The sequence below is a fragment of the Glandiceps talaboti genome, chromosome 16 (assembly GCF_964340395.1).
Source record: "Glandiceps talaboti chromosome 16, keGlaTala1.1, whole genome shotgun sequence".
Lineage (NCBI taxonomy): Eukaryota > Metazoa > Hemichordata > Enteropneusta > Spengelidae > Glandiceps > Glandiceps talaboti.
In genome coordinates, this window is record NC_135564.1 from 18479841 (window position 1) to 18491017 (window position 11177).

At 36.9% G+C, this 11177-nt stretch overlaps 1 protein-coding gene, 2 non-coding genes and 1 pseudogene across 6 annotated transcripts in view; all 4 read right to left on the bottom strand.

Annotated features, from left to right (window-relative positions):
• The window catches only part of LOC144447837 (receptor-type tyrosine-protein phosphatase F-like), a 28998-nt gene extending 27859 nt beyond the window's left edge, over positions 1-1139 (bottom strand). For all 4 annotated transcript variants that reach the window (XM_078137946.1, XM_078137947.1, XM_078137944.1 and 1 more), the window contains exon 1: positions 978-1139. The gene's annotated coding sequence lies outside the window, so the exon portion shown is untranslated. The remainder of the gene's footprint in view (positions 1-977) is intronic.
• A 2420-nt stretch (positions 1140-3559) lies between these two features.
• On the bottom strand, positions 3560-3675 carry LOC144447886 (5S ribosomal RNA; annotated as a pseudogene).
• A 1484-nt stretch (positions 3676-5159) lies between these two features.
• On the bottom strand, positions 5160-5278 carry LOC144447877 (5S ribosomal RNA). Its single transcript, XR_013482059.1, has one exon. It is a non-coding gene; the product is annotated as a 5S ribosomal RNA (ribosomal RNA).
• A 1481-nt stretch (positions 5279-6759) lies between these two features.
• LOC144447885 (5S ribosomal RNA) lies at positions 6760-6878 on the bottom strand. Its single transcript, XR_013482066.1, has one exon. It is a non-coding gene; the product is annotated as a 5S ribosomal RNA (ribosomal RNA).
• Between the last annotated feature and the right edge of the window lie 4299 nt (positions 6879-11177).

Below are 11177 nucleotides of genomic sequence, written 5' to 3' on the forward strand. Positions count from 1 at the left end.
TACCGAACTATTTTTTCTCCGTACCTTGTTCGAGTGTTCGTGTCAATCCTACGCTACGATCAAGTTTATCGTAATAATTATGTGCTTTCAAAACGTAAATGCATACATTACGTTAGTAACGTTACATATATCCTTGGATGGCATGAGTTTCATACGTAGAAGTCCTTTTATTTTTATTTGATACACTTTATTCTATTTAAAAATCACGTAGATTATCGATGTAGCAGCCGGCAAGCTCAGATCTCCGACACAACCCGAGAAAATATTATTAAAATGACGGCACAAAAGTCGTATTCAGACAATTCTACTTACGTTTTAAACTAAATTCGATATTACATGTACATCGCAAGGTTATAACCGATAATTTTGGTTGAGAAACCACACAACAGTATGACCGATACCATACATGTAAGCTTGACCTCGCGACAGGTCACGCTATTATGTAATTTGCATAGCCATCGGGCGCCATTTTTTAATACGCGATGAAGAATATAGTGCGATGAAATGATGCAGTATTCGTAAAATACGATTTAAAATTTCAGAAAAATACGGGGAAATACTTAGTTATGTGATAAATATATATTTCCATGAAATCAATGTTAGTTTTACGTCATAATGCTCCTCGTATGATTCCGCGGACTACAAATTCTCGCCTACCGGCTCGAATTTGTATTAGTCCGCGGAATCATACTCGGAGCATTATGACGTAAAACTAACATTGATTTCATGGGATTATATATAAATATCTAATGAATTATATATGAGATCATTATGACAATGACATCATCACTATCATATGTATATGTCAACATTATGTCAATAAAGTTATATTAGTTTCAATAGTACAACACGACGTCCTGAGCCTCACTGAATATAACACACATCTCGGGTAACAAGTGCCTGTGACGAGAAAAAGTGCCTGTGGTCGTAACATCAAAGATTAAAATTCGAAAATAAAAGAGTTTTGATAAAATTACCTTAGATATAGCTAGAAGCTTGAATGGTCGCTGAAATTCAGTGAAGTTTATCTTGAATCACTTCGATCGTCGCGGCCACTTTAAACAACTGCCTGGCCTGGCCTCACTGTCAACAACATGTCCAACACTTTTGACCCCGGCATGCACAAACGAGGATATGACCCCACAGTGCCTTGTACAGTACAGTACAGTACACATAAATAATTGTGAAAGAAACGAACGCCTTCCCTTAGTCATACTTTCCAAGAAGAGCGGAAATGCCACTCGACAGCTTTCACAGGATCGGAGATACGGTTTCTGTGATCGCGAGATATGTGATGATGTGTAGATCTCGCGGTGAGTGGACCTGCGCGATCACAGAAACACTTGTAATTTTACCACAAACACGTCAATATTATCGATAACTCATAAAAGGAAACATCTTTTAGTGAATTGCCTACATTATTGAAATATGGTAACTGACCTCCACTATTTAACATTTACGATTTAAAAGTTTGAACTGAAAAAGGTCAGTTGCGGTCAGTTACCCGAACCATAATACTTTTTAACTGTCTATATACATGTATATGTATATATGGACCTGTGTACTACTAAAATAATATATTACATATGTTTCTATATATACTCATCCATATAAGGGAGCGATCAGTTTTTACGACCGGGGGGAGCGGTAAATCGGGGGGGGCACCTTAATTTGGGGGCTCAAAGAAAGGCGGGTCATCATTTTTACAAAGTGAATAAAGGGGGTCGGAGTCACCTTATTTTCAACAACTCAATGAAATCATGAACCACCCTGCTGTACTTAAATTTCCATACAACAAATGTATGGGCATATAATAAACCATAAACAATGGCTATAAATATACGTTCAAATATAACATAAACTCTTTGTCTCTTGATACATTCCAAGCATATGACATGGAGTCATAACTTAACATTGCACCTTTTAAGAAACAGTTTTGTTAGAAATGACCATGAGTTGCATTGTATCATCATGTGATATAAAAAACTTGCATGTGTTGCTGTATACGTAACACATATAGCATGGCAAATAGAGACACACTTTCAGATAATTTGATGAATGTGTATCTGTAAATGGTAACTGACCTCCACTGTGCATGTTTTCCCCAAACTTTCTACTTGATCTTTTTTATTACTATTTGTGTCGATATGATCCACTTGAAATGATTTAAACTTTTGAAACCCTAAAATTAGTGATACTTTTATGATATAACTAAGTTGTGTTTTACTTCTGAATGGTGCTCTAAATATCCTCCAAATGGTGTTCATTTTTCAAAAAGCTCTTACCTCCCAACCCACCCCCACCCCCACAACCCTGCGCTTGTATAACACGCGCGCCGCGCGGAGCGTGCACTTCTCCCTATACTGTTTCCAGTTCTCTCCCTACTTTGAAACTTACTGAAACCCCTAGGTTTACAATTATATTGACTGCATTTCTAATATTGTACTTTACAATTAGCTGAATTAATCTATAATGGTAATAGTTCACGCAATCTAAGAGATATCCTCGAACTGTTGGTTACTAAACCATGAATATTTTGCATGTCCTTGAACAGACAACCGTACTTCTTGTCAACAGATCTAGATGTGTGTGTGTGGGGGGGGGGGGTCAGTGTATTTTTTTATTTGTCAGAGTGGGTTGGATTGTTTTGTAAATGAATCACAGGAGTCACTGACTATTTTTAAGTACATTTTTAAATACAACACGAACAAGAAGTCACCAACCCACCCCGGCCGTTGTGTAAAATGTGACCCTCCCCGATCCCCGATTCCGTTTTGCTAAGAAGTAGCACTCCCTCAACTTTCTTTCTCTAAAACATGACCCGCCCCCACACCCATATTTCAAAAATAGGTTTAAAATGCTGTCATAGAAGCAAAATAACTATTATAAAGAGTCTTGTCATGTCAAAAATTGTATATGTAGCTTCTATGATTGAAACATCAAACCTAGTGGTGCAAAGGTTGACATATCTTGTGGGGTGGGGTGGCAAAAGAAGCAAAATAAGAAGGGAAATTATTGAACAGAAATTTGAAAAGGGGGGTTTACAAATTATTAATATTGATGCCTTCATAAAATCATTAAAATGTAGCTGGGTAAATCAACTAGTTAATGCAGGGGATGAAACCTGGAAAGCAATAACAGAACACCCTTTTCGGGAAGTTGGAGGTTGCAAACTTAATTTTGAATTACAGTCTTGACAAAAAAAGGTCTTGTTTACATTACGAGGAATATGCCACGTTTTTATAGGGAGGTCATTATAGACTGGTATAGGGTTGTTAGGAATAATGACAATCTTAATTTAACACCTACATGTACGAGCGATCGTTACGTGAATTAATGTCGGAACCGTTTGGTCTTTCTCCTATCGTGACGAGCGCCATCTACGACAAAAAGTAACCAATTATTTTGTAGTCATTTCACCCTTGTATATTTTTGACTTAATTTGTTTGTGGTTCTTTTTATATATACACTATGAAATTCATAAGCAAAAAGTAATTAAAAGAATCATATCTCGAGTAATATTAAAAAGAAAAGTTATTCAAGAAATAAAAAGGTTACATGCCTACAGCACGTGGTATTCCCAGGCGCTCTCCCATCCAAGTACTAACGCCCGACGCAGCTTAACTTCGGTGATCGAACGAGAACCGGTGTTTTCTACGTAGTATGGCCGTAGGCAAGCTTTAGTAGTAAAATTACAAAACTATATACTGACGACTCGTTCAATACCCACGCGCCGATACAAACACTTAGGACAGTTTTAAATTCAGGCCAAGTAAAACAAATTCTGATTACCTGACCGACCCTACTTTATGGTGCCCGTACATGGACGGAAAAGAAAGATGAGTGGTGCAATTATTTTTCGTGATTTTTGCAAGGCGTTTGATTCTGTAGAGCATCGGTTGTTGACTGCTGCTTTGCAAAAATTTTGGTTTCGAAACAGTTTTAGTCAGTGGATAAAGACAATTTACAGAGAATGTACAAGTGCAATTATTAATAATGGATGAGTGCCACCCTCTTTCAGTGTGCAGCGTGGTATCCGCCACGGATGTCTCTCGTCTGTTTTGTTATTTTTGATTGTGGTTGAAATTCTTGCAAATGTCATAAGGAGTGATACAGAACTTCAAGGATTTAAAGTTAGAAGTAAGAGTATCAAGATAATGCAACTTGCAGATGATATGCAAAGTAAGAAAAAATCTTTAACTAGAGTATTGAATATTACAGACGAATGCGGCAAATGTGCTGGGTTGAAGCTATATAGAGAGAAAACAGAAGGGTTGAAACAGGGACTTTGGAACAGGGAAGATCTCGGTTTAATCCCTTGGCCAATGAAGCCTATTAAAGCATTGTGTATCATTCTTTGGACATAACAAGCATGAAGTGAGGAAGCTCAACTGGGATGATAAAATTGAAAAAATTGAAGCTATGATAAACGGGTGGAAGAAAATATACTTGAGTCTCTTTGGCAAAATAACTATTATAAAGAGTCTTGTCATGTCAAAAATTGCATATGTAGCTTCTATGATTGAAACACCAAACCTAGTGGTGCAAAGGTTGAGCAATGTATTTATCAATTTCTTGTGGGGTGGCAAAAGAAGCAAAATAAGAAGGGAAATTATTGAACAGAAATTTGAAAAGGGGGATTTACAAATGATTAACATTGATGCCTTCATAAAATCATTCAAATGTAGATGGGTAAATCGACTAGTTAATGCAGGGAATGAAACCAGGAAAGCAATACCAGAATACCCTTTTCGGGAATTTGGAGGTTGCAAACTTAATTTTTAATTACAGTCTTGACAAAAAAAGGTCTTGTTTACATTAGGAGGAATATGCCACGTTTTGATAGGGAGGTCATTATAGACTGGTATAGGGTTGTTAGGAATAATGACAATCTTAATTTAACACCTACATGTACGAGCGATCGTTACGTGAATTAATGTCGGAACCGTTTGGTCTTTCTCCTATCGTGACGAGCGCCATCTACGACAAAAAGTAACCAATTATTTTGTAGGCATTTCACCCTTGTATATTTTTGACTTAATTTGTTTGTGGTTCTTTTTATATATACACTATGAAATTCATAAGCAAAAAGTAATTAAAAGAATCATATCTCGAGTAATATTAAAAAGAAAAGTCATTCAAGAAATAAAAAGGTTAAATGCCTACGGCACGTGGTATTCCCAGGCGGTCTCCCATCCAAGTACTAACCACGCCCGACGCAGCTTAACTTCGGTGATCGGACGAGAACCGGTGTTTTCTACGTAGTATGGCCGTAGGCAAGCGTTAGTAGTAAAATTACAAGACTATATACTGACGACTCGTTTAATACCCACGCGCCGATACAAACACTTAGGACAGTTTTATAATCAGGCCAAATAAAACAAATTCTGATTACCTGACCGACCCTACTTTATGGTGCCCGTAACCTGGACGGAAAAGAAAGATTTGTAGTGCAATTATTTTTCTTGATTTTTGAAAGGCGTTTGATTCTGTAGAGCGTCGGTTCTTGACTGCTGCTTTGCAAAAAATTGGGTTTCGAAACAGTTTTATTCAATGGATAAAGACAATTTACAGAGAATGTACAAGTACAATTATTAATAATGGATGAGTGCCACCCTCTTTGAGTGTGCAGCGTGGTATCCGCCAAGGATGTCCCTCGTCTGCTTTGTTATTTTTTATCCTGGTACGGTTGAAATTCTTGCAAATGTCATAAGGACTGATACAGAACTTCAAGGATTTAAAGTTAGAAGTAAGAGTATCAAGATAATGCAACTTGCAGATGATATGCAAAGTAAGAAAAAATCTTTAACTAGAGTATTGAATATTACAGACGAATGCGGCAAATATGATGGGTTGAAGCTAAATAGAGAGAAAACAGAAGGGTTGAAACTGGGACTTTGGAACAGGGAGGATCTCGGTTTAATCCCTTGGCCAATGAAGCCTATTAAAGCATTGTGTATCATTCTTTGGACATAATTATAACAAGCATGAAGTGAGGAAGCTCAACTGGGATGATACAATTGAAAAAATTGAAGCTATGATAAACGGGTGGAAGAAAAGATACTTGAGTCTCTTTGGCAAAATAACTATTATAAAGAGTGTTGTCATGTCAAAAATTGCATATGTAGCTTCTATGATTGAAACACCAAACCTAGTGGTGCAAAGGTTGAGCAATGTATTTATCAATTTCTTGTGGGGTGGCAAAAGAAGCAAAATAAGAAGGGAAATTATTGAACAGAAATTTGAAAAGGGGGTTTTACAAATAATTAACATTGATGACTTCATAAAATCATTCAAATGTAGATGGGTAAATCGACTAGTTAATGCAGGGAATGAAACCAGGAAAGCAATACCAGAATACCCCTTTCGGGAATTTGGAAGTTGCAAACTTAATTTTTAATTACAGTCTTGACAAAAAAGGTCTTGTTTACATTACGAGGAATATGCCATGTTTTTTTAGGGAGGTCATTATAGACTGGTATAGGGTTATTAGGAATAATGACAATCTTCATGTAACACCTACATGTACGAGCGATCGTTACGTGAATGTCGGAACCGCTCCTATCGTGACGAGCGCCATCTACGACAAAAAGTAACCAATTATTTTGTAGGCATTTCACCCTTGTATATTTTTGACTTAATTTGTTTGTGGTTCTTTTTATATATACACTATGAAATTCATAAGCAAAAAGTAATTAAAAGAATCATAGCTCGAGTAATATTAAAAAGAAAAGTCATTCAAGAAATAAAAAGGTTAAATGCCTACGGCACGTGGTATTCCCAGGCGGTCTCCCATCCAAGTACTAACCACGCCCGACGCAGCTTAACTTCGGTGATCGGACGAGAACCGGTGTTTTCTACGTAGTATGGCCGTAGGCAAGCGTTAGTAGTAAAATTACAAGACTAATACTGACGACTCGTTTAATACCCACACGACGATACAAAAACTTGACAGTTATATTAATCAGGCCAAATAAATCACTTGAATTCTGATTACCTGACCGACCCTACTTTATGGTGCCCGTACCTGGACGATTGGAACCCGCGTCCCCATGGTGCTGACCCAGTCCTCCTTGCATACGGTGCACGCGTTTCTCTCAACACTAGAGAAGGAAGAGACGACTTACTCCGTATGCCACAGGACACCCAGGAACCGAGTCTATCAGCTAGCCCTCGGATGTTCTTCCGATAAAATACGACACACAGCCGAACAACGCTATCGAGGATGGAACATGCGATCGGGCAAGCCCTCACATGCGAACTTCGTTCGCTTATAGTTATACCATCGAAAGAAAGCCCGAACGTCTAGCAGCAAGACTACCAGGAACCGTGTGACAAAACAAAACAAACAAACAAACAAACAAACAATCAAACAAACAGACAGACAGACAGACAGACAGACAGACAGACAGACAGACAGACAGACAGACAGACAGACAGACAGACAGACAGACAGACAGACAGACAGACAGACAGATAGATAGATAGATAGATAGATAGATAGATAGATAGATAGATAGATAGATAGATAGATAGATAAATAAACTATTAAATAAATGACAAATGAACAACCGAACGAACGAACGAACGAACGAACGAACGAACGACAAGTATAGGGACAAATAAAATAATTAAATAAACCAGCAAATAAATAGATACTCGTGGGGGTATACTAGATATGTTTTTGTACCCATCACTATACAAAAACACAAGGGTTCACTCTAGGTCTTTCTCTGTCCCTCTTTTCATGCCTCAAAAAACACCCAAATCAATCTTAAATGACAATAAACACTCAGTATACGTAATTTACAGGACTCTGGCCTCTCGATTCAGCTAAAAAATAATGATAATGCAGATAATTAACACATATGAATACTGCGATGGAGATGGTGGAAATTGATTTTTAAATCACCGAAATTTGTAGTCCATGTAACAAACGTCGCCTCTTCATGTACAGTACAACCACTATCCAGAATTAAAAATATTTGAGTATTATGTGATTTCCAACTTTATGTTTGGAATTTTAGGGGTACATGATTATCGTAACAACATTTGGAATTGCGAATTTAAGTGCAAATTTATTAGTTAGTCCGAACAAACCTGAAAAAGAGAGGAGAATCGGGTAGCAATTTATTTTGATATTCCAAAGGGGTCTTGTTTTGCTTATGGAATGTATATGGGCCGGGTGGGGGGGGGGCTAATTAATATTTTTGAAACTGGAAAATGTGGAAGTTAGTCTTACTGATCATAGAATTTTAAAACTCTTGTTTACTAAAATCGAACTCGAGTAAATTCACAGTTTATGGATATTTTCACTGTGGCTGTAATTAATGACACATTTTTTTTTTAAATCTGGAGGGAAAGTTGCAAAAATTGATGAATATCTGTGACTGTCAGCATTCACCTAGTGTCTAAAATAATTTCGCATATGATAAAAATCAGAGGCATGCAGGTGATCATTGTGCCATTGAAAAACTGAAGAGTTTTGATAAAGCTGAGATAAGTATTCACCCCAAAGAACACTGGAAGGCGTTTGCAGTCAAGTCATGTACTTTGAGTATTACATTCTCTCTGACCCATGTTTACGAATGTTACTTAATTTTACAATTATCAAAACTTTTGACTTTTTCATGGAATTTTCTATTCAGAAAGGCTCATGTCAACGTCACGGTACAATGACCACGTTGTGACGTCAGCTCAAATTCTTTCGACCAAACCGACTCTTCTTTGTTTTTCTTCCAATTGAAAAGATGTTAGCATGAATAGACACTGTGAATAGGAAACTTTTAGAAACTATGCAGTCATTCAAGACAAAGACTCCGGCTTCGTGTACAGAAACGCTGTAGGTATACTGTACCTCCATCGACATAGAAATCGTACAGATCTCCCAAGCTTTGCCGAGGTTTTCGACGCTTTGCCATATAGGACTACTTCGCTGTACTCGCTTTCTGAGTTTCTACCTACACATCTTGAAACGTACAAAATGTAGGCACGTTGAGCAGCTTGAATATGCTCGGGCTGCTGATCATGATGGTCTGCCTTCCAAGTGTCTAACCAACATTTCAGGTAAGTCGACTTCAGTTAATACCAGTACAAAGCATCTTACTTCTAGACTGAATAACTCTGTATAAGTCGCTTTTAAAGGTTTTGGTAACAAACTGACTTTTACTGTTTTCGGATTGATTTGTAACTTTTACAGTAACTAAGATATTTTTCGATTCAGTGTTTAATGTTTCACCAATCCAAGTGCATATTATTTGAAACTGAAACAACCATGCACTATGCCAATGTTTTGTTATTTAGATTCAGTTTGTCCAAATGGGAGAACTGTAAAAGTGCAATTACCAACAAAATACAGCGAAGACAATGAACGGTGTGGATCTAGATTAAACAGTTAGAATTCTGAATATTCAATGCTACAGCCATTCACCGTTCTCTAGAGAGATAAGAACCAACGTTAAGTTTCGATTTTAATAATGACGGAATACGGTCCTATCGATTAACGCCAACATTTCAACGGACTAGCACTGGAATGGGATACTGAATGTATGTACGTATGTATGTATGTACGTACGCATGTATGTATGTATGTATGTATGTATGTATGCATGTATGCATGTATGGATGTATGTATGTATGTATGTATGTATGTATGTATGTATGACATGTATGTATGTATGTATGTATGTATGTATGTATGTATGCATGTATGTATGTATGTATGCATGTATGTATGTATGTATGTATGTATGTATGCATGTATGTATGTATGTATGCATGTATGTATGTATGTATGTATGTATGTGTGTGTGTGTGTGTGTGTGTGTGTGCGTGCGTATGTATGTATTGCATGTATGTATGTATGTATGTATGTATGTATGTATGTATGTATTTGTTTTATTTTAAAACCTTGTCGGTGGTCTTGTTATGAGTTTACATAATGCAAAAACTCGACACAGCAAGTGTGCTAAAAATCCAATTACAGCACCGCTAGTAGGCTCTCATTATTTCGTGTACTCGCAGATCCCAATTTCCAAATTACACTGTTCTGATAACGATGCGTGCCTCATGTACTAGACACCTGCATTAACGTCCCATCTGGCGAACAGAGAAGGGTACACGGTAATTTATTAAAACAGTTACACGCCTCCATTGAAAATATCAATTCAAGCTAAATACAAAGTCAAGCCACCGTAACACATTCAAATGAAAATTAAGAGGGAAGTTTAAACTTAGGGTTGATCATCTAGATATTTACATAGTTGCAATCATGTTATTGTCTTGTGTTAAAACTGCCTATAATTTGCTGTCTGTGTTTTAAGTGCTTGTAATTCGTGTAATGACAAGTGTTAAAACGATTCTTCAAACGCAACCTTTTCCCAATCAATACAACAAATTGGACCATTGTTGACACAAGCCATGTTCACACAAACCACAATGCTCCTGGTATTTTTCTCTCAATGCACAAAATTGATTTGTGTGGCTAGGAAATGTCTAATTCAGATGTCCCATCGATTGCCAATAACTAGATGACATCACTTGTACTCCCGTGCAAGGTAATTGGAATATCACAATATAAAAAATAAGACTTAGATATTTCCAATACAGATATATATGAATATATACTATTCAATGTAATTACATAGGCTGGGAGTCGTGCGAAAATATTTGAATATTTGAACGTTGTTAACCAGTGCAACGAAGACCAGGTGGTATTAGCTATGCCCAGTGAAAGTGACAGATGTGTATTTACACATAGTACATAAATACTACGGATCACATTGATTCGACTATGGAATCTTACATATGTGGTACGGATTGATCCACGAAATTTACAAATGTAAATTTTCAATATACAGTCTCTTTATAGAACTGTATGCCAGAATAAATATTATCATAGATTGTTCTGCTGTTTGGAAAAAAAATGGTGGTCTGTATAGTCAAACAGAAATGTTTACAAGTGTAGAATGAAAGGTGTCCATTCTCGCAAACTAGAGCTGTTAGTTCCTACGCTCGAAATAACCTGTTCTTACGGCAAGTTTCGACGGTGCCGTAAAAGATGTCGTGGGTTGCGACGATGAAGGTGTTATGATCCGTTGACGATAGCCTGGATTATTTACAGATCCAGTAATTTTCATAAATATATAACTTTACACTGAGGTTATATATATATATAT